General features: G+C 29.5%; 1 protein-coding gene across 1 annotated transcript in view; it reads left to right on the top strand.

Moving 5' to 3' along the window:
- Window positions 1–284: 284 nt before the first annotated feature.
- Window positions 285–21,441, top strand: part of LOC148299815 (venom dipeptidyl peptidase 4-like) — a 99,741-nt gene continuing 78,584 nt past the window's right edge. Inside the window, exon 1 of the mRNA XM_088275641.1 lies at window positions 285–522. The gene's annotated coding sequence lies outside the window, so the exon portion shown is untranslated. The remainder of the gene's footprint in view (window positions 523–21,441) is intronic.

The raw sequence follows: 21,441 nt of genomic DNA, 5'->3' as shown, positions 1-21,441 counted from the left end.
ACCAATTGAAAATAAATCATTCCTCAATTCATTTTGCAATTGGCGGGAATTGAAACCGCCACGCCAGTTTCGCAGTCGAGCGCCTACCCAACTACGCCACGGCGCCTGTTAAAGAAAAAAATATAAAAATTTTAGCGGTCTGCTGTGGTTAAAATGTTGAGGACCACTGATTTAGATCGGCAGGAGCGCTAAGAGCTAGGTACACGGGAGCGGGTACATCTCGGCTCCAGTACGCGACTTGTACTTGGATCTCTTGCGAGTGGCAGCGACTGGAGTCCGATCTCAGTCTACGAGCGCGTGTCCGACGGCGCGGTCGCTCTGCGAACTATTGTCTATGCCTTCGCAACTTCAAACTATCAGCGGCATGTCTCTGATCAATTGACTTGGGATAAGTCACTCCAGGTTGCTCTTCGGTACGTGTTTTGTTACTCAGTGTGTGATCAATCCAATTTTGAATATAAACAGTTGATAAACTTATTTAGGACGTGACTACAGTTCCGGATTCGAATTTATAAATTCAAGGTAGGATTTTTATTTATTTGTTCAAAAACAACAACAGTATTTTTGTAATTTTGACGGTTGTAGTAGCACTTTTATTGTGAAATAACGCAGAGTATTTTAACAATACACAACATTAAACACTTGAATATTCCACTTTAATGAATTTATTTATTTTAAACTTATGTTTTACTTAGTTAATACCACTATTTCATGAAATAGTGGTATTTTTTGAGTAAAACATGAATTAAAAATGGATAGATTTTACCACAAAGTGACTGCCGAATCAATTAATGAATTTTATATATTTTATATTTTTATTTATTTATATATAATGTCATTCCACAAAGTTGATACCGAATCAATAAAAAATATAATATTACAACATTAATAATCTGACAATGAATGAAGTCTTAATAATATGGACATGATTATGTACGAATTTACTTACCTGCATACATTTTGTGATGTTATGAAATAATATAATATAACAGTAAAATATTTATAGGATTTAATTATTAGTTATATTATGATAATATATTATACAGTACAGTGAAACCTCTATCTATCGTTCCTCGCATAATCGTTTTCCCGGAAGTGTCGTTTATTTCTTCTACCCCGAATTAATTTCATACAAAAATATATCGCATCGATCATTTCTATCCATTATATTACCGCATTCATCGTTTGAATTATGCTACATATTTGATATAATTTGTCTGTTTTTTTTACTTTTTTTTAAATTTTCTGAATTTTGTTACATTCGACGACAATATTCCAACGTGTAGGATACAGACTATCGAAAGCTTGTGTGATGGATACAGCAGAAGAGGTCTGAAGATCTTTGGGTTCTGTTCAACTTTGTATTTTTTTTAATTAATACATTTATTAACATATAAAACTTGTATTCTTGAAATTTCTACCTGATATGGTTACGCAGATTGGGAGGACGGTATCTTTACTCGATCGTATCTCCTTGTGTATTGACTTCTTTATCCCGCATTCATAGTTTATTTCAATATGTCCCTTTAAAAACGATAGATAGATGTTTCACTGTGTATACATTGAAACATAAATTCATTATAGCGTTTTTTCATATAAGAATCTAATTTAGAGAAACATTTAAATTATGTATGAATGTGCATAATATTTACATGGGCATATTATAAACATATATATATATATATATATATATATATATATATATATATATATATATATATATAATAATAAAGCTATTATCACCACTACTAATTGACGTGTACGTTTGTGCCCTTCGCCATCGCTGAAAACGTTATTTCAGCAATATAATAGATATTTGTCGAGTAACTGAAAATTGTTTTCAGCAGAAGTCTTACTGAAATTGTGAATAATTTATTATTGCCTTCGCCACTTTTAGCTGCCTGATAAATGATTATCGATTTACTGAATTTTTTATGCCATACATAAAACATAAGCGAACCAACATTACAGCTCACACGTGTTTATTTTAAGAAAAGATGGTCTCTCCTGCATAATATTTTATTCATGTATTTTGAATGTGTAAGTACACAAATACTTACATGAATAATCCCTCGAGGGACTGTTATCGAGACATATTATAGATGTCTAATAGAGACGAAGCTAATTATTAAATTTTAGGCATTTACGGAGCTTACAACCTGTCATCGGCTCGTCGGCTAGCTTTAGTGATCACCTTGCATGACTCACCATTCCACCCATAGTTGAACACTTATTTTTGGAACTTCTATATATCCAATATCTAAGCGCACAAGCGTGTTTGTTGTATACGACATCTAGCGAGATTATTCTGAAGCAATAGAGAACTGTCTATCTCTATCTCCAATATTTTTGTTGACATCTCAACACAGATATAAAAGAATATGGAAGTCTGGATATTGTAACATTTACCATTCTACCCATGATTGAAAACTACGCTACTTAATTTTAAATAGCTTCGAGATATATTATTAATCTCACAACAGCCATCTATGTTGGATTAAGAAAGCTTTTATTTAGCAGAGACCCTTTAAAGTATCCAGTAAAAGCTTTCTCAATCTAGCAATTGTTGTGAATGTGAAAATTTGAGTAGTGTGGTCGTCAATCATGGGTAGAATAATGAATATTTCACGTGTATAAAGTGATCACATGAACCAGTCCTTAACAGATCATAAGCCCTGTAAATAATTAGACTTTCATATTGTTCTTCATCTATGTATGTATATCAAGATATCGAAAAAAATATAAAATTAACTCATAAATGGAGGATATCCAGATGTGTGAACAAGTATTGACACTGAAAGTTTTGTTAATTCCAGCCTTTTGTTTAGTTAAGAAGTTTGGCATTTAAAACAAATTCCTTTATTTATTTATTTTTCAAAACATATTACATACATAAGTCATATAAGTATAATAAATATGTATAAGAAGCATATTTAAAAGAAAAAAATGAGAAAAACATAAGGAAGGAAGCATATTTAAATTAAACAAATGAGAAAATATAACAAAAGAGAAAATATAAAATACATAAGGTAAAAACAAAATAAGAAAATATGACTAAAGACTACATATATCGCTCACTCCTTTCAAGAACGTCATAAATCAATAATGGTCAATTTTCAGTTGTGCATGTTTTCGGAATGCCCAGAAAATGCACTATATCCCAGCAAAAGAGACATATTTTTTACTTAATATTTACCCGCTACAGGGCAGAAAGTGTTGTTTTTGCATTTTGAAGAAGAGGTATTGTTTAATTATTTTTTTAAACATACTAAATATTTTTCAAATGGAGAAAAAACCTTCAGGTTTTACCTAAAAAGATCTGTTGCACAGTAAAAAGTTCAATAAGTGGCTTGATATTTATTTTTAATACATTTTATTATATTTTTAAACTTTAAAAACATTCTCCTGAAAAATCAAGTTTTTTTTATTTATGACGTTCTTGAAAGGAGTGAGCGATATTTCTTTCCATAAAGTATTTTTTCAGATCATTTATTTTGGATCCCCGAATGGGTTCTATGTTTTATATGTCAGGCAGCTGGTTTATTTGGGTATAGGCAATATATTTTAAGCACCTTACTCCAAATTTAGTAGTGTTTATCGGCTCCACATGTATTTTGTTATGTCCTCGTGTATTATGATAGTGAACTTCTTTGTTGAAAATCGGTATTTGTATTTACTAAATAAAAGGTTGGAATTCACTATATCTTGATTGTGTCCTAATACTTGTATTAATAAATTGGAAGGATACGGAAGAGGCCTTTATACAGCAGTGAAAGACAGAAGGCTAAAGAAGAAGAAAAAGTTTAGTTAAGTAAGATAGAAGAGCGTTTGTTTTCTCATTTTCCGGCGCCTGAGGCCATATCAAATAAGCTCTTCAGGCCAGATCTAACATTTCAGTCGCCCGCCGCGCGCCGACCGGATGTAGCCAGGACGCTAATTACGAATCACTCAGCTATAGGGCTTAAGTACTTCTATATTACCGAGATTAGTGTTGTTCCATTACATACAACACATTTTCAAGTACTTACTATCGATAATTAAAAAATAATAAAAAAAATTGAAGAAACGCATTAACAAGCATTTTTATTTGTTTGCTTGTTGCAAATAAAGTTTACTACATTTTGAGTGTGTCCAAACACTTGTTCACAAAACTGGATTATTAGATTTGTAAACAAGTAGTCGCCAGAAAAGCTAAGTAAGCCCCGCAAATGCCCTGACTTCCATATTCTTCTTCATCTATGTTGAGATGTCAAAAAATAATATGACTAATTATTTTTGACAAAAATTACTAAAAAAAATTATTTGCTTGACCTCTTCAACACCTATTTCCCTATTTTGTACCCATCGTATTTTTTTGTTGCAATTGATTTGTTACTCAATTATTAAAAAAAAAGTTAATAAAAAAAAACAAGTATGTATTAGTATCTTTTATCATATATATATATTCCATATATATGTATATATGGAATATATATATATATATATATATATATATATATATATATATATATATATATATATATATATATATATATATATATATATATATATATATATATATATATATATATATATATATATATATTATATATATATATATATATATATATATATGAAATATATGTATATATATGGAATAATATATATATATATATATGTCCCATAATCCAACCTATTCCTTTCAATGACTCACCAGCTTATGACTCACCAAAAAATGAAAATATGACTTCAGTAAAAGTGCCTTAGTTTTCCAGATATTTCCACTTTTATGAATTTCCCGAACATCTACGCTTTAGATCAGTTTTTTGAGTGGCACATTTTTAATTTTTCATATTTTAGGATTCTAATTTTGTTTCATAATACTGAATAACGATTCTGTTGATCTCAGTCCAAAATACTACCAATACTGGCTTGCCTTGGCCGAAAAAAATATTTATAACGCCCGGTTAATAATTTTTTTTTTAAATCTTTGAAAAATTTAAGAAGTGGCATTCAAAAAACTGATCTAAGTACCACTAATATAACAAGTAGGCACCTATGTAAATATTTTGCATATTCACACGTTCTTGATACATTTGTCCAAATTAGATTTTGATAAGAAAACTGGTCAGATTATGAGCTGCATAACAAAAATTTTAATCATATTTTCAGGCATCTCTCTGTATGTAAAATAATTCGATTAGTATCTTTCATACATTTAAAAAAACACATTCAAAGTGACTACGTCACCTTGGCCATGCCTTTGAATCATGTTATCTTTCTGTAGCAATCATGAACTTTTTGGTCATCCTCTAAATGTATTTCGAGGAGGAAGATAAAAAAGTTTGGTGGTCACTGAATTATGTAGCAGTAAAGCGATATTCATGTTGATGGCTACATAATTTACAAGCTTAAATTTAAACTGGTTGTGTGGTCAATACGGTTTATAAACATAGGCCAAAATCGAGTTCAATACCCCTAGTTTCCACATATCAATCGTACTACATTATTCAAAACGTTAAAAATCCAGTAATCTGTAATCTACCGAACAGCATTCTCGATCAATAATTTGCGAGATTTGAACGCAGTAAGCAACTCACTAAAACATTCAACTTTGTGGGTGGAAATTCATTAAAATATATCAAATTAAATAACTGGTTGGTACTTAATTTCACGTACTTTTATTGACTAATAACCGGTTTTATCGCTTTCGCGACATAGTCAGAAATAAAATATTTAATCGAAACCGCTAAACTTACAGGTAAACGAACATATTTATGTTCAAATTTACCCACAGTATATCCATATAAATAAAAATTATGATAATTTTTTGAAATCTTGACATAGATGAAGAATGAAATAGAAGTCATTCATAAATATTCACTACACGTGTATAAAGTGATCACTTAAACCAGCCTATGACGGTCGTAAGCCCCGTAAATGCTTAGGCTTCTATATTCTTATCGATCTATGTAGAGATGTAAAAAAAAATAACTCTTGTGAAAAAGTTTTTGGACACACTCAAAATGTTGTAAAAAATGATGATGTTTATACGTTCAAAATCTTAACTCTTAGCACTCCTCAATTTCTAATTAATTAGTATCTGAGATTAGCATTAATTTCAAAATTGATCTACAAAATAGTTTAACACAAAGGAGGTCTTACATTAGTTTTGTTTTTGTAAATTTTAGACGGTGTATAATTTTTTAAACAATTTAAAATTTTGAGAAATATGATGTCGAGCTAAACTCGACATCCAAGTAGGCATAATAAATATGATGTCGAGCCACACTCTACATAGGGAGTGTTAAGGGTTAAATCTCCTTCAGTTATTACACGATTGCATTGAATTTTGTCACAACATGGCATTCATTTTGACATTCCAACAAATACGAAGAAGAATATTAAATCTGGGTATTTACAAGGCTTACGATCTGTCATAGGCTGGTTTAATACTATACATCGCACTACTATACTCTCACCAGTCTGATGATGTCGATAATGACGAAACCAGGTTACTGGTCAAGTTAATATGTAGTTGTTATCATATTATATTTAAAATCAAAGTAATATTTTAATCACGTTAAAATTTCATATACTTACCAAACGCATTAGTGACATTATTTTTTGCATATTAAAAGCAATTAATTAATCGATTTGAATATGTTTTAAAGGTCGATGTTTTTGGGTACCATCTGACGATGTTGTGAAATTAATAAAACCGGTTATAAGCCAACCTGTTATTTAATTTAATATACATAAATATCATGTTGCAACCGCTATTAAATTTTTGGCGACACATTTCCCTTGCAAAATTTCCTGAATAATATAAAAATATTTGCATAGTGTGTGATAAACCTTGAATAATTATTGCAAAAAACGATCATCTGTTTTCGTAATAAAGATAATTATTTTTGGTCAATAAAGAATGGTATTTTTATATTTTATTATTATAATTTCGCAGCAAATCTCACACATTCAATTTTCCAACAAAAGATTCACTGTTTGGTACCATATTCCTAAAGGAATATGAACTAATCCCTTAAAAACCAGGAATAATATTTATAAGATAACATATTTCAGGTCGATGATTTGGATATGTGTCGTTTCAAATTTACGGTTGAAATCATTGACGCAATTGTCGTCATTCGCTAAACTGTCCTTTAGAATCTGACTGATTCCAGAAATTTCTACCAAGAAATCCTTGAATTTGATTTAGAAAAATAGTGTATCATTGTTTTTTTTTTCAATTTATGCAAAAAAAAAATTATAGCTTAAATCTCGAACGTTCAAATTTTGAATCCACCTCCGTAGTGTAATGGTCAGCACGCTCGGCTACCGTTCTGAACGTCCCGGACTCGGATTCCCAGGGGGGGAAGTCAAATAAATAAAAGTGATTATCTCACTCTAATATTTATTCAATGTCATCCTGGATTGGTACCTAATCACCTTTCCTTCATGTGTCAACGATCGATATAACACTGCATTTATATGATGCAGTGCCCTATGCACCATCGGATGCGGATAATGGTTTGATGATGATAATGATGGAAGGGATTGCAGAAATTTCGACCAAGAAATCCAACTTGATTTACACAAATTAACTTTGTTTTTTTTCAAACATGCCAAAAAATATGTTTTTTTTCTTTCTAAAATTTTACAAAGAACTTATTATATTGCAAAATCAAGTACGCTTTCATTTTGTGAGTATATTAAATTCTTTATTCTTTTATATAGATATGGATAAACGTGCGTAAGGTTGAATTCCGTCTGTGTAAACATCATACATTTTTTGCACAAAATGGATAGGTACTCGTATAGGTACTCCTAGATTGGACACTAACACTGACGCTGGTCGCCTTGCCTTTATGTAATTTATGATGAAGATAACGGATACGATGTGCGTAGAAGGAAGGAATAAATAAATATTATACATTTTTATAAATAGACACTCATAGAAACCATTGAAGCGGTATCGTGCAAAGAATACTAACTATTTTATTGAATTTTTTGAACTCTCGAGTCTTTTTCAAATGACGCTGTGTTATATTTATTAAAAAAATTGTCACGTCAATATAAATTAATGTCGTCCGGATGTTTTGTTTGATATATATATATATATATATATATATATATATATATATATATATATATATATATATATATATATATATATATATATATATATATATATATATATATATATATATATATATATATATATATATATATATATATTTATAATATATGATACATCGGATTTTCGATTGTTTTGTGAACACATCACTTGAGTTGTGAGAAATTACATATCGTATTGCAAGTACTTAAATAGTGTTTTTACGTATCATTATAAGAAGATGAAGCGATTTTTCGTTAGATTTTTCTTTACTTATCTATTTTTTTTACAAAAATGTTAGTTATATTAGTATATAAAACCACTCACCGAGATTTTTATGTCTACCGGTTTCTAGAGGTACCCGTCTCTTCGTCAGGACAATAGCATGCAAACTATACAAAATGTTAACGAAGACCAACATGCACAAACATGCGTTAAGAGCCTAGGTCAAACATGCACATTTTACGATATACTTTTTAAAAAAAATATTCATTTAATATATTTACATTTTTATTTATAACATAATACATTTGAATAATTTATACATATGAAGAATTTTTATATTTCGATTCGCTGTTCCTCTCCATAAAAGAGTCTGTGCTCTTGTGCTTGGAAAGGGACTTACACTCGTGGTTTAATGTTATATAATAAAAGATATAATAGTTTTTTTATGTATTTTTTTTAAGATTTAAATGTATAGAGCTTTAATTATTTTCTTAAGGATTTTTTTTATATCATCTATTTTTTTATTTCTTTATTGTATCTAGGGAGTTTATTGAAATGTTTGATTGCCAAATATTTGAAGTTTTGCTGAAATTGCTTGGTGTTGCATTTTGGAGTAGAAAAATCGTTTGAGAATCTCGATGATAAATTTTTTGTTAAATTTAAATAGTTGTCACCCTTTAGTATTTGAATAACTGCGGTTTTTTTATAAATGGATTCTATATTTGGGACTTGAAATTTTTTAAATAATAATTTTGTCGGAAATATGTTTTTTTTAAAATAAAAAACATAATAAAAAAACATCTTGCCTAAGCTATTTCTTCGGTAACATCTATTGTTTAATTAAGTAAGCTTTTTTATTAGCAGAAACCTTGATGAGAAAAAAAATATGATAAAGGATTTTTTTATTTAAAAATATGATAATATCAAAAGATATTATCATATATTTAAATAAAAATATGATTTTATTGTAAAATATAATTTTTTTTAAATTTAAAAAAAAGTATATCTGAAATATAAACTTTTTAGCTTTTGTGATTTTTATATTTCTCTTTGAAATTTCATTATTTTCATTGTGCTAGAAAGTTTATTACGTTGAGTGAGTTTAATTATATTCAAAATATCTGAGATTCACAGAAATGTTTTTCTATTATCTTATTATAAATATGTATTAAATATTAAATACACATATTACTACTTTATACGATAAAAAAATAAAAATAAGAAAATAAATAATTTATTAACATTGTATTTATATTATGTATTAGTTGTGTCGAAATTTCAAGACAGTCAGTGAAAAACTTTAGGAAATTTGGGATTTTAGGCAAGGGAACATGTATAATTTTTTTTATATTGACAGACAGATAAAAACACGCTCGTATTTGGGTACGACGTTGTGTCAAAATTTCAAAGCAACAGGTGAAAAACTTTAGTAAATTTAAGATTTTAAACAAACTAACGTTTGCAGTGCGGAAATGGAGGAATAACAGGTGATATTTGAGAGTAAAAGTTGAGTGAAAACAGTGAATAGGGTACTCGACGTTGCATTGCCGTACTTGTACGAAGTTTTCAATGTACATGCGTAATAAAGCACAAAAATATTCAGGGTATCATAAATTATAAGGACATATTCGCATGTACTTACATCAAAGAAAAAATGACAATTCTAGCGTAAATATTATACTATTTATTTTTGACTCGAATACGAAAATGAAATATAATTTTTTCGACGACACAATAAGTCTACTGTATTCTCAAACTGTGCCTTCTCTATTTATTTTATTTCAAATACGCAAAACGTACGATTTTACTGTTTACATACAGAATCATAACCAAATATTCATAGAAATTTTACAGTTAGATTGACGCATGTATTGAAGAAAGCGATCAACCTGTGTCCACGTGACCATTGGGTCACGTGACTGCTCGTATCAGCCAATGAGAGATTGAAATCACCAACTATAACGTCATCGTTGTTTACCTGACATATTATAATTAATTTCGTGTGGGGTCTAAAAATAATATACTTTCTTTACGCCTTTTGCATATTTTCTTTAACCTTCCAGCGGGCGCGTTGAGAAATTTCCCTTGAGCGGGCGCGTGTCATAAATTTTATGTCACAATGATTAAAGAAAACACTTGTTTTTTACCACTTGAGTTTTATTATAGACTACATGTTTCAGAAGTTAAACTTCCATCATTCAGGTTTGTATAATAACTAAAATATAATATATAAAATTGTTCTATAAATAAGGAGAGGGGAAAGTTAGGGGAAGGGGTTAGTCAAGGGGCGGAGTTTGAAAACAAAAGAAAAATGGAAAGCAAAGGTGAAGAATTTTGAAACAATATATTATTTAATAAATTATTATCAGAATTTAGGTTTTTTTGGATTTCTAAATTTTCAAGATAATTCATAATTTGGCCTTTATATGGAACAAGGTGTAATAATTTTTATTTATGAGAGTGAAATGAGTGATTAGTATCTATTATGTGATTTGCAAATTCCGAAAAATAATTACTAACAAGACCGCTATAATGTTCTTTAATTCTAATCTTTAAATTTCTCGTAGTTTGGCCAATATATTTTTATCACAATCTCCACACGAAATTTCATCAACACCACTTTTTTGTAATAAATCTATTTTAGATTTTGAGTTATCGAGGATTTTATGCAAATTATTATTTGTATAATATGCAGGTTAGATATGTAATTTTATGTCATTACGTTTTCTGTATGTAAATTGGGTTTTGTTTATATAAATGTTATGAAATTGCTGTTATGCAATAAAAAATGATAAATGTACTTGTCAATTTACCATCTTTCACCATCTTGTAAATTTATTTTTTTCAATTAAAAATTCTTACATTGTTTTCTCCTCTCTTCAGTTGGTCTGACATGTTTTCCTGGTAAAACACATCTAAAATAAATAAAAAATACATTAAGCTATAAAGGAAACGATTTAAATGAATAATTAATATGAAAATTGGTTTATTTCTATATAAAATACATAAAATACACTTTAAGGAGCGATTTTTTTTTAATTTACGCTTAAAGGAAATTTCAAAATTTCAATGAAAAACAAAAACTTCTCAGCACACTAGGTACATCTGTAGTTTAGAGAGACACTGACCCTCGTATAGCTCGGAGCTGGATGCTGGTAATCAAGTAGTAAGGGTGGAGGTAGAGATAAGGTGCATTTGTCATAAATTTTATGACAACGCGCCCGCTGGAAGGTTAAACCCAAGTAATATTTGACGTTATTCATTTTTTGCCTAAAACACCGTTTTTGTGTAGAAAAAATAAGTTTTTCTTCGAAATAAATTTATGGTTTTGAAAAGAAAAGAGTTATTGTAAGGTGGATGTTAAAGAAATTGATAAAAATATTCTAGAAAAAATCATATTTCATTATATGTATTTCCTTTTTTAAATTGACTTGGAAACACGTCTGAACGTTTGAGATCTCAGCCTTAACATAATTATATTATAGATTTATATTTTGTACTTACATTTCTTGGGATCTGCATTTTATATAATAAAATAACAACTTCATATATAGTTTTTTCACGTATATTTTATTTGACAAGTGAACGGGTTTTGTCGTTACCGACATCATCAGACCGGATGATGATCTGATAAGACCAGATTACACTATGTTGGCGGACAAAGCTCATATGGGATAAGTATACATATTACAAAATACAATAAAAAACAAATAAAGAATTAAGTAAAAATAATAATAGTTATATACATATGTATATCCCCTTGCTTTGATGTAACAACTCATTTTATTTGAACTGTATCGATCTAATGCAGTGCCCTTTACACCATTTGGTGTCGAAAAGAGTACGAAAAAATAAACTGCCAACATATTTTTAATTTTTATTTGTGATATCGGTTTTTCAACACTTTAAAATGGGTTTTGAATCGCTTTTGGACGTTTTTTTTATTATTATTCACAATGACTAACATGTTACATATTTTTGTATGACTTATTCTGTCACAAACAAACAAGGAGGTTAATATTTGTACGTAAACAAAATATTGGCAAGGCGTTTCTGAAATGACGCGACATTGACGTGGAAATGAATGCTTGGCTTGTATTTGCTATTATTAGGCAATTTAAAAATGTATGCAAACAACTGCTGAATTTAACCCTTGATGAATTTTCTGTCGTTATTGTATGTATGTATTTTATAGATTAGGATTTTATAAAACCTTAAGATGATGAAATTAAAACTTTTTTAATATATTCAGCTATGACTAGAGTGACCATACGTCCCATTTTGAACGGGACCGTCCCATTTATAGATAGCCTGAACAACATTATTTTTTCATATTCATACTACTTATTCCTCTTATTTTCTTTATCAATATTCCTTTTTTTGTTATAAATACATAAAAAGTATGAAAAAATACGTGTTTTCTTGAATATACAAACTTTTACGTAAAAATTGGTAGATGTCCCGTTTTGAGGACAAAAATAAATGGTCACGTTAGCTTTGAACCAACTTTTAGCATTGATATATTTATTTTTATATCTGACATAACATATATATATATATATATATATATATATATATATATATATATATTATATATAAATATATATATATCATATATATATATATATATATTTATATATATAAATATATATATACGTATATATATATATATATATATATATACGTATATATATATATATATATATATATATATATATATATATATATATATATATATATATATATATATATATATATATATATATATATATATATATATATATATCACATTTATAAAATTAACATTCTGCATTACCAGTTTCAGATTATTAATAAAACTTATAAGTGAACATCGATGGAAACTTGACATGATCAAGTTTTTCAAATATTTGAAGGTCGTCAGGTCTGCAGTCTGAATAATCGGCGGGCATGTATGAGGAGATGCATGAATGTGGAAGAGGGGAAGATTTCAAAGACAGATTGATGTGGCGTACTATTCTCTCTGCTTACCGCTGCGGGCAAGCGGCGTGAGGGTTAAATGAAAAATATTTATGTACACCTGTTGATTGAGAGATTTGTGTTTCCCGAAACACCTACTGCATTATTAGAGTTGTCTGGTGTAATAATATGTATGTATATCTAATAATACTGCGCACATGAATTCCTAGTACACTTACATGTACATCGACAGGCGCTTACATCTCAATGTCACCCACGCCTTTTTTAAAGGAATAATAACACTGATTTTTTGGCGTCTCACGTCGCAAATAATAACAGTTCTGAGACTGATATTCTTCAATAGTTTGTCAGTAGCGTATTTTTTCGGCTATGCTTGATCGTCTGCAGGCTCTAGTAAGTACTTTCTATAAGTTGTCCTCTATCCTGCCTTTAGGCACTTGTATTATTAATTTTTATTTTTATTTTATTTCCTTTAGTGTTTGTACCCTGCTTATAAATACAATGTAAATCATAATTAAGAGATTTTCAGATATTAACCACAGTGTTTTCAAAGACATATTGTATGGAAAATAAGGGTAAAGCACTGCAGTCCAAACTTAATTAATATTTAATAACTTAATTTATATGTAATAACTTAATCTATATATATAATAATTTATATGTAATTACTTCTCTCTTGTATAAACATTTATTTTACCTTGTACGAGTATTGTAGAGTAGAGCGGCTGAACTGCACGGCAACTCAAAACATAGTAAGGAACATATTTTTTTGTAGATGTTTTTTTTTGTATTTTTGGACTAAGTAGAATCTACTTAGTCCAAAAATGCAAAAAAACCTACTATAAAAAATGTCCCTTACTGTGTTTTGAGTTTGGACAGCCGTGCAGTTCAGCCGCTCTACTCTACAATACTCGCACAAGGTAAAATAAACGTTTATACAAGAGAGAAGTTATTACATATAAATTATAACAGAAAAGTGGATTTAAACTGCTTTAAACTAACATTCATTGGCTCCGGGTAAATATACGTGCTAATACATACAATACAACTGAATATTGAGAGCGAAATTATTTCATATATTCTGCAGTGATGCATAATCACAAAACATAATATTTAGGAAATGAGATTAAAAAAATGCACCGGTATTGCGACGCAAAGTGTAAACTATATCCCGCTCTATTAAACACCTTCACAACATAATATACCTGCAAAAGTGTCCACTCTACAAGATTTAAATAAATATTATCATATTTTGTATAATAAAAGCATTGTTAATTTTGTGGTATTTTATAAGTATTTTTTTTTTACTTCTTTAGTTGGCTTATATTGCAACTATGGTATGGTAATAAAACACTTTCCTTATCATTCATCGTTTCAGTGTTTTTTAAAAGGTATTACACAAAGTGAACGATGAATGATAAGGAGAGTGTTCAATAATATATTAGCGCACTAAATATGTTGGTAAAACGAATTCGTTCATCACCGGGATTCAAAGAGTAAAATTTAAGAGCAGGATTTTACGAAAATCTTGCTTTGGGCTAGGGATTACTCGGCCGTAAGAATAAATACGTTACGTTTATAAATATTTCAATTCTGAATCGACATAATAGTCATTCAATATAAAAAGCGAATTCTTTTATTACATATAAAAGATTTTGCAATCTGCTATTTTCGTCATGTGTGCCGAATTTTTGCAATTCGTCGTTCTTACATGTCGTAAGTGAATTGAAAAGTCTTCTTTTGTCATAAATTGTCAATGTAATCGACGATTCCGAATATTCGGATAAATATTCTAGTCCTTAGGTAATTATTTTTTGACATCTCAACATAATTAAAGAAGAATATGGAAGTCTGAGTATTTACGGGGATTATGACCGTCATAGGCTGGTTCACGTGATCACTTTACACACGTGTAACATTCTACCTATGATTGACAACCACACTGCTCAAATTATTGGAACTGCTATGTATATTGTTCAAATTCGAATCATATTGCTTGAAATGACTAGAATTTCACTAGAGACATCTATGGTGAGATGAAAAATATTTTAACTGAGCATAAATTCATACATTTGTACGTGAGGCCCGAATCCTAGATTATATTCACAGACACGAGAAACGCTAGAAAATATCATTTTCATTTTATTATTTTAGCTTATTTTATGTGAGCAAGTATTTGGACACACTTAAAATGTTGCCCTTAATATTAAATATTTACTTATAGAATACGTAAACAATATACTTTATATGTGAAATATTTTGATAAAATGGTCAACGCTTGTAAAGAATTTTTACATTGCGAAAGGATTTTTACATTAACGGCAACATTACGTACGGCCCGTGGTTATTTATGATGAATTTTAAAAAATCGGGTCATTCGGAATAAATTTCAAATTATATTTTTAAAGCCAATCAAGTTTCTGTAATTACATAAAGTGTATATATTTTGGTGAAAAGAAACTCAAATCTCACACAGAGTGGTCATTGATAAATTTTTATAGGTCTTATTTCAAATAAAATTGATAATATTGTTTGATTTATTTTATTAAAATTAAACACTTGAATATACCACTTTAATGAGTTTTATTTGTATTTACGACTAGTTTCGAAAACGACAGATGTTTTCATCTTCTGGTACAAATTAAAACTAACGAACAAAAATATATGTAGGTGTACTTATATATAGGTTAATAAATATTATGTATATATAAGTTAATAAATATATAAATATAACATTAATTAATAATATACTTTTTCAAAATACGTCACCATTATTATCAATGTTTCTTTTTACAAAAATCTTGTTCCTTAACCCCCCTCCCTATATTTGTCCGCCTCCGTAGTGTAATGGTCAGCACGCTCGTCTACCGTTCTGGGGGTCCCGGGTTCGATTCCCAAGGGGGGTAAAATAAATATAAGTGATTTTTTCACTGTCATATTTATTCAATATTACTCTTGACTGGTACCTGAAGCGGAGGGCTGATCACCTTTCCTTCATGCGTAAACGATCAAGATAACACTGCGTTTATATGACGCAGTGCCCTATGCACCATTGGGTGCCGATAAGGGTTTTATTATTATTTTATTATTATTATTACTATATATATATATATATATATATATATATATATATATATATATATATATATATATATATATATATATATATATATATATATATATATATATTGTTTGATTTATGGGTCGTAATTTATAATTTTTAATATTAAAATTGATAAAAATGATAATTACTGTGCAGATACATTTCTTGTTGGTTCAAAGTGTGTTTTCTTTACATAGCGAAACTGGCGGTATCCAACGCCTGGTGATAAATTCTTTATCCTGATTTCTATAATCCGATCTTCTGCCCTCAAGCCATATAACCGCAAAACTTTTCCAACTTCAGAATATTTTTAATTGAATTTACAAAAAAAAACTTTATTATTTATGGAAGTGGAAACTTGATCAAAAGCAGTCAAGATCAGGATTTCTGTGGATATCTTTATGGAGCTCGGAAGCGAAGCCCTGGAGGTTTTTATCTAAAAATATATATCATACTCGAGTACCGCGGAACTGGTAGGTACCTGTTTTTATAAGTAAGGTTTCTTTTTCCACTAAGGAAAATATAATTTTCCTTTTTTCTCATAATTAAATAATGTAATGGGATAAAGCCAGTCATCCATGTTAATTGGTGGGGTATATTATTTACCTACGAAAATTTCCAAAATCTGACCATGTTTTGGCAGTATAAACGAGAAATTCATTAAAAAAAAATGCCTAACTGTTCCACATAAGTATATAGAATTCGCCGTATTCGTCCGCCTCCATAGCGTAATGGTCAGCACGCTTGGCTACCGTTCTGGAGGTCCCGGATTCGATTGCCAGAGGGGGGTCTAATAAATATGAGTGTTTTTTTCACTCTAATATTTATTCAATACTACCCTGGATGTTTTTATTTCTTTATCTTTATTTTAAACCTTAAGGTGAATTGTGCGAGCCTCCTTTTATATGGCATATACATTATATAAAATACGATGACAGTTTAAATAAATGTATTCAAAGGCAGCATGGCAGGGGGATCTTAATGACCTCATTCACTAGGTGTACATGGGGACTGTATCCATCCTACTGTGGCTCTTACGGTCACTAAGTTTAAATGAAGTTTTTCATTTTTATTTTATTGGCAAAGCACCCAATATTGAGTGATATTAAATGAAGTTGTTGGTATTAGAATATATACCTATGTGTTCAAAGTTCGTACTACCTGTCGCTGACTGGATTAAATGATCGCTTTATACATTGTTCAATTCATATCATTTTTTAAAAAATGTTGTAAAACATATATTTTTCAATTCATTTCATTTTATAAAAAAATGTTGTAAAACAAATATGGCTGACTAAGTATTGCACCCACCACTTAGTCAAGCTGGAATAAAGAGTTATTATTATTATATTTATTTATTTTTTATTTGGAAATTTAACAGAACAGTTACATAAATACGTTTACAATAATGAGTAACAAAAAAACAGGTAATTGTAACATTTCATTCACAAAATTTCACATAAGCCGTTAATTGTAAATACCTGGAAGAGGGGCGGGAGGAAGAAAAAGGGGAAAAGGGAAGATCAAAGCTCAAGTCCAAGACAAATTAAGATAAAATTGAGAAACACCACGATATAAACATCGATTTTTTATTATACGATTTAAGTAACATAAAATGTGTGAAATAAAATAAAATATCAATTGGTTACTTTAAAAAACATTTTACCTGATAAATAGTCGGTCTATCGCCTGTATACTTTATTACGTTATTAAATTAAATACTGTTAAATTTGTTAAATGTTCATGTCCCCGGCTATATTTACGCCCTAATTCGGATTACATGTCGCTCACTCCTTTCAACAACGTCATATATCAAAATACTTGATTTTTCAGTAGATCGTTTTTAAAGTTTTACAATAAAATAAAATGTATAAAAAATAAATATCAAGCCACTTATTGAATTTTTTACTATGCAACAGATCTTTTAAAGTAAAACCTGAATGTTTTTTCAAAAAAATAATTAAACAATAACTTTTCTTCAAAATGCAAAAACAACACACTCTGCCCTGTAGCGGGTAAATATTAAGTTAAAAATATGCCACTTTTGCTGGGATAGAGTACATTTTCTGGGCATTCTGAAAATATTTATAACTGAAAATTGACGATTTTTATATATGACGTTGTTGAAATGAGTGAGCGATGTGATAAGGGACTAAACGCTTGTTGGACTAATGACAGTTTACAAATAGTTGACCATTAGTGAAATGATTTAATTACGGTGTTGCTTAATGCTGTCGTGTGTTGTCTCCTAAGGAAAGTGAGAGTGAAGGCGATCATCCCATATATTATGTAGTCCAGCGGTCTTCAAGGTGGGGTGCGCGGACCCAAAGGTTATTTTTGCAATTTCTACAATTTATGGTTCCTGAATTATTTTACAAAAGAGAGTACATATTATATAGTGTCGTCAGGTTGGGAGTAAAATATTAATGTAATATATACAGGAAGAGTTGTGGAAATATTTATTTGGACCTTAATTTGCTTTTTGTAAAGTGATAAATATGATATCCGTCAAGTACCTGCCACCAGTATTGATTGCATATCTGTGGCCGTTTAATCAGTCTGTTTGTATGCTGCATCTATCTTTTTCACAAATCGCTCACTCCTTTTAAGAACGTCATAAATAAAAAAATTGTCAATTTTCAGTTGTGCATGTTTTCGGAGTGCTCAGAAAATGTACTATATCCCACCAAAAGAGGCATATTTTTAACTCAATATTTACCCGCTACAGGGCAGAAAGTGTTGTTTTTGCATTTTGAAGAAAAGGCATTGTTTGATTTTCTTTTAAATATGTTTACTAAAAAAAATTTAATGGAGAAAAAAACTTCAGGTTTTAACTTAAAAGATCTGTTGCACAGTAAAATTTCAATAAGTGGCTTGATATTTATTTTTAATACATTGTATTATATTTTTAAACTTTAAAAACGTTCTCCTGAAGAATCAAGTTTTTTGATTCATGACGTTCTTGAAAGGAGTGAGCGAAATGTCAAAAATGTGTGACGTACGAAGCTATTTGCAAAAATTATAACATATTTCTGTAGGGTGATTAATTTTTTGTCAACCTGTAAAATCAGAGGGTTCACTTAATAATTATTTTCGTCATAAGGGTATAATGGGATAAGCCAAAAAAGTTTGGAGGTCGCTGATCGAGATAATTATATATTATGATAGGTGTGCGGATGGTGATATAAGGAAATAATACAAGGCTGAGATAAACATTATCGATGAAATTGAGAAAGGTGAGTAAAGATGGTTTGGACATGTGAATCGGATTAGTGAAGAAAGAACAGTCAAACATATTTATGAGGCGAATGTGGTTGGAAGCTTGACATGATCAAGTATTTCAATTACTTGATTGTGGTAAGGTAGAGTTGGAATAATCGGCGGGTATGTATGAGGAGATGCATGAATATAGAAGAGGGGAAGATTGTTTGCAAAGACGGATTGGTGTGGCGTTCAATTATCTTAGCGGTGTATGGTTCAGACCATATCGGTCCATGGAATGCGTAGCATTCTACGATGTAACCACGTTTTGGACGCCTCTAAAAGGTTCGCATAGGACTACTAACCAAACATGTACGAGTGGTCTCTATAATTCATTTTACTTCAGTTTCTGAGTCGGTTACTAACATTTTTAAAATACCTGTCGATTATTCAATCATTTAGAGCTTTCACCATCTTTCGTCGATCAAAAGTTTTTTTTTTTCTTTTAAAAGTGAACAAAGTCTCTACAGCAATATGAATCGTAATTCACAGTATTACGTAACTAAACGAGTGCTATAAATATTATACAATTAAGAATTACTCTCACTTTCACAGGTTTTTTCCGTTCTGCATTTTAAGTTTCCAAAATAATAATTGTAAACCTTTGAAGGCTTCGTGATAAACGGCCATAATTATTATTCTGGACGGTATTCACAGTGCGACGCGCCATACTGGGTAACAGTTAGTAAGAATTCATCACCAACGCTATCGGTCAGAACGTGTTAAACTTTTTGCTAGTGGCGAGAGGCGTAGTATGAACGCCTTCGCTATTTGTTCGCTGATCGAGGATTTTCATCATGGAACCAAACCTGATATGAAATTTTATTTAAATAGAAAAGGAATAAATCATTTTGGATATCATTAATATTTTTGGATTTCTTTCAAGTGTTTCATCACCAACGCTATCGGTCAGAACGTGTTAAACTTTTTGCTAGTGGCGAGAGGCGTAGTATGAACGCCTTCGCTATTTGTTCGCTGATCGAGGATTTTCATCATGGAACCAAACCTGATATGAAATTTTATTTAAATAGAAAAGGAATAAATCATTTTGGATATCATTAATATTTTTGGATTTCTTTCAAGTGTTTTCAATTGCATGGAATTTTAATCAATTGAAATAATTTTAAATAAAATAATGTATTTTCTGTAGTGTATTTTTCAAACCATTAAAGGGGGAAAAATATTCAAACCTAAAAAATCATATTTTTAGATTCCAAAACGATTTTACGATAGCAAAATAAAACATCAACTAATCCCAAATAATCTACAAATATTTCAATAATCTTCCTACAGATGTAAAAATAAAATGTATTGAAATTATAGAAAAAAAATACCGGTAAAATATATAAATTGAAAAAAATCATACAAAAAAGACCATTACATCATTAATTGAGTAAAATCAATAAACATTTATTGTAAGGCCCTCTCCAAGCAGAAGAGCTTAGTCTGTTTTTTGGAGAGACACAGCGTAACCTGTACAAAATATGTTATGAGTAGAAATGTCTTGTAAATGAATTAATTTGAAATATTTTTTGTAACTATAATATATTACGTGAAAAAAGTCGGTTAGTATAAGAATAAACCAAATGGAAGATGAGAATTTTTTACTTTTTGTATTAATTTTAAATCAAACACAGATTTTTTGAGCCTACTAAGTTGTATTTTATTAACAAAAACACATAAAAAATTATATTGTGACAATTGTTTCGCCTTGTTAGGGCATTATCAAACGAATGTGTTTTTGTTAATAAAATACAACTTAGTAGACTCAAAAAATCTGTGTTTGATTTAAAATTAA

Source organism: Brachycentrus maculatus, unplaced genomic scaffold (genome assembly GCF_059751285.1).
Source record: "Brachycentrus maculatus isolate JH-2025_06_01 unplaced genomic scaffold, ASM5975128v1 h1tg000933l, whole genome shotgun sequence".
NCBI lineage: Eukaryota > Metazoa > Arthropoda > Insecta > Trichoptera > Brachycentridae > Brachycentrus > Brachycentrus maculatus.
This window is presented reverse-complemented; position numbering and strand designations above follow the sequence as displayed.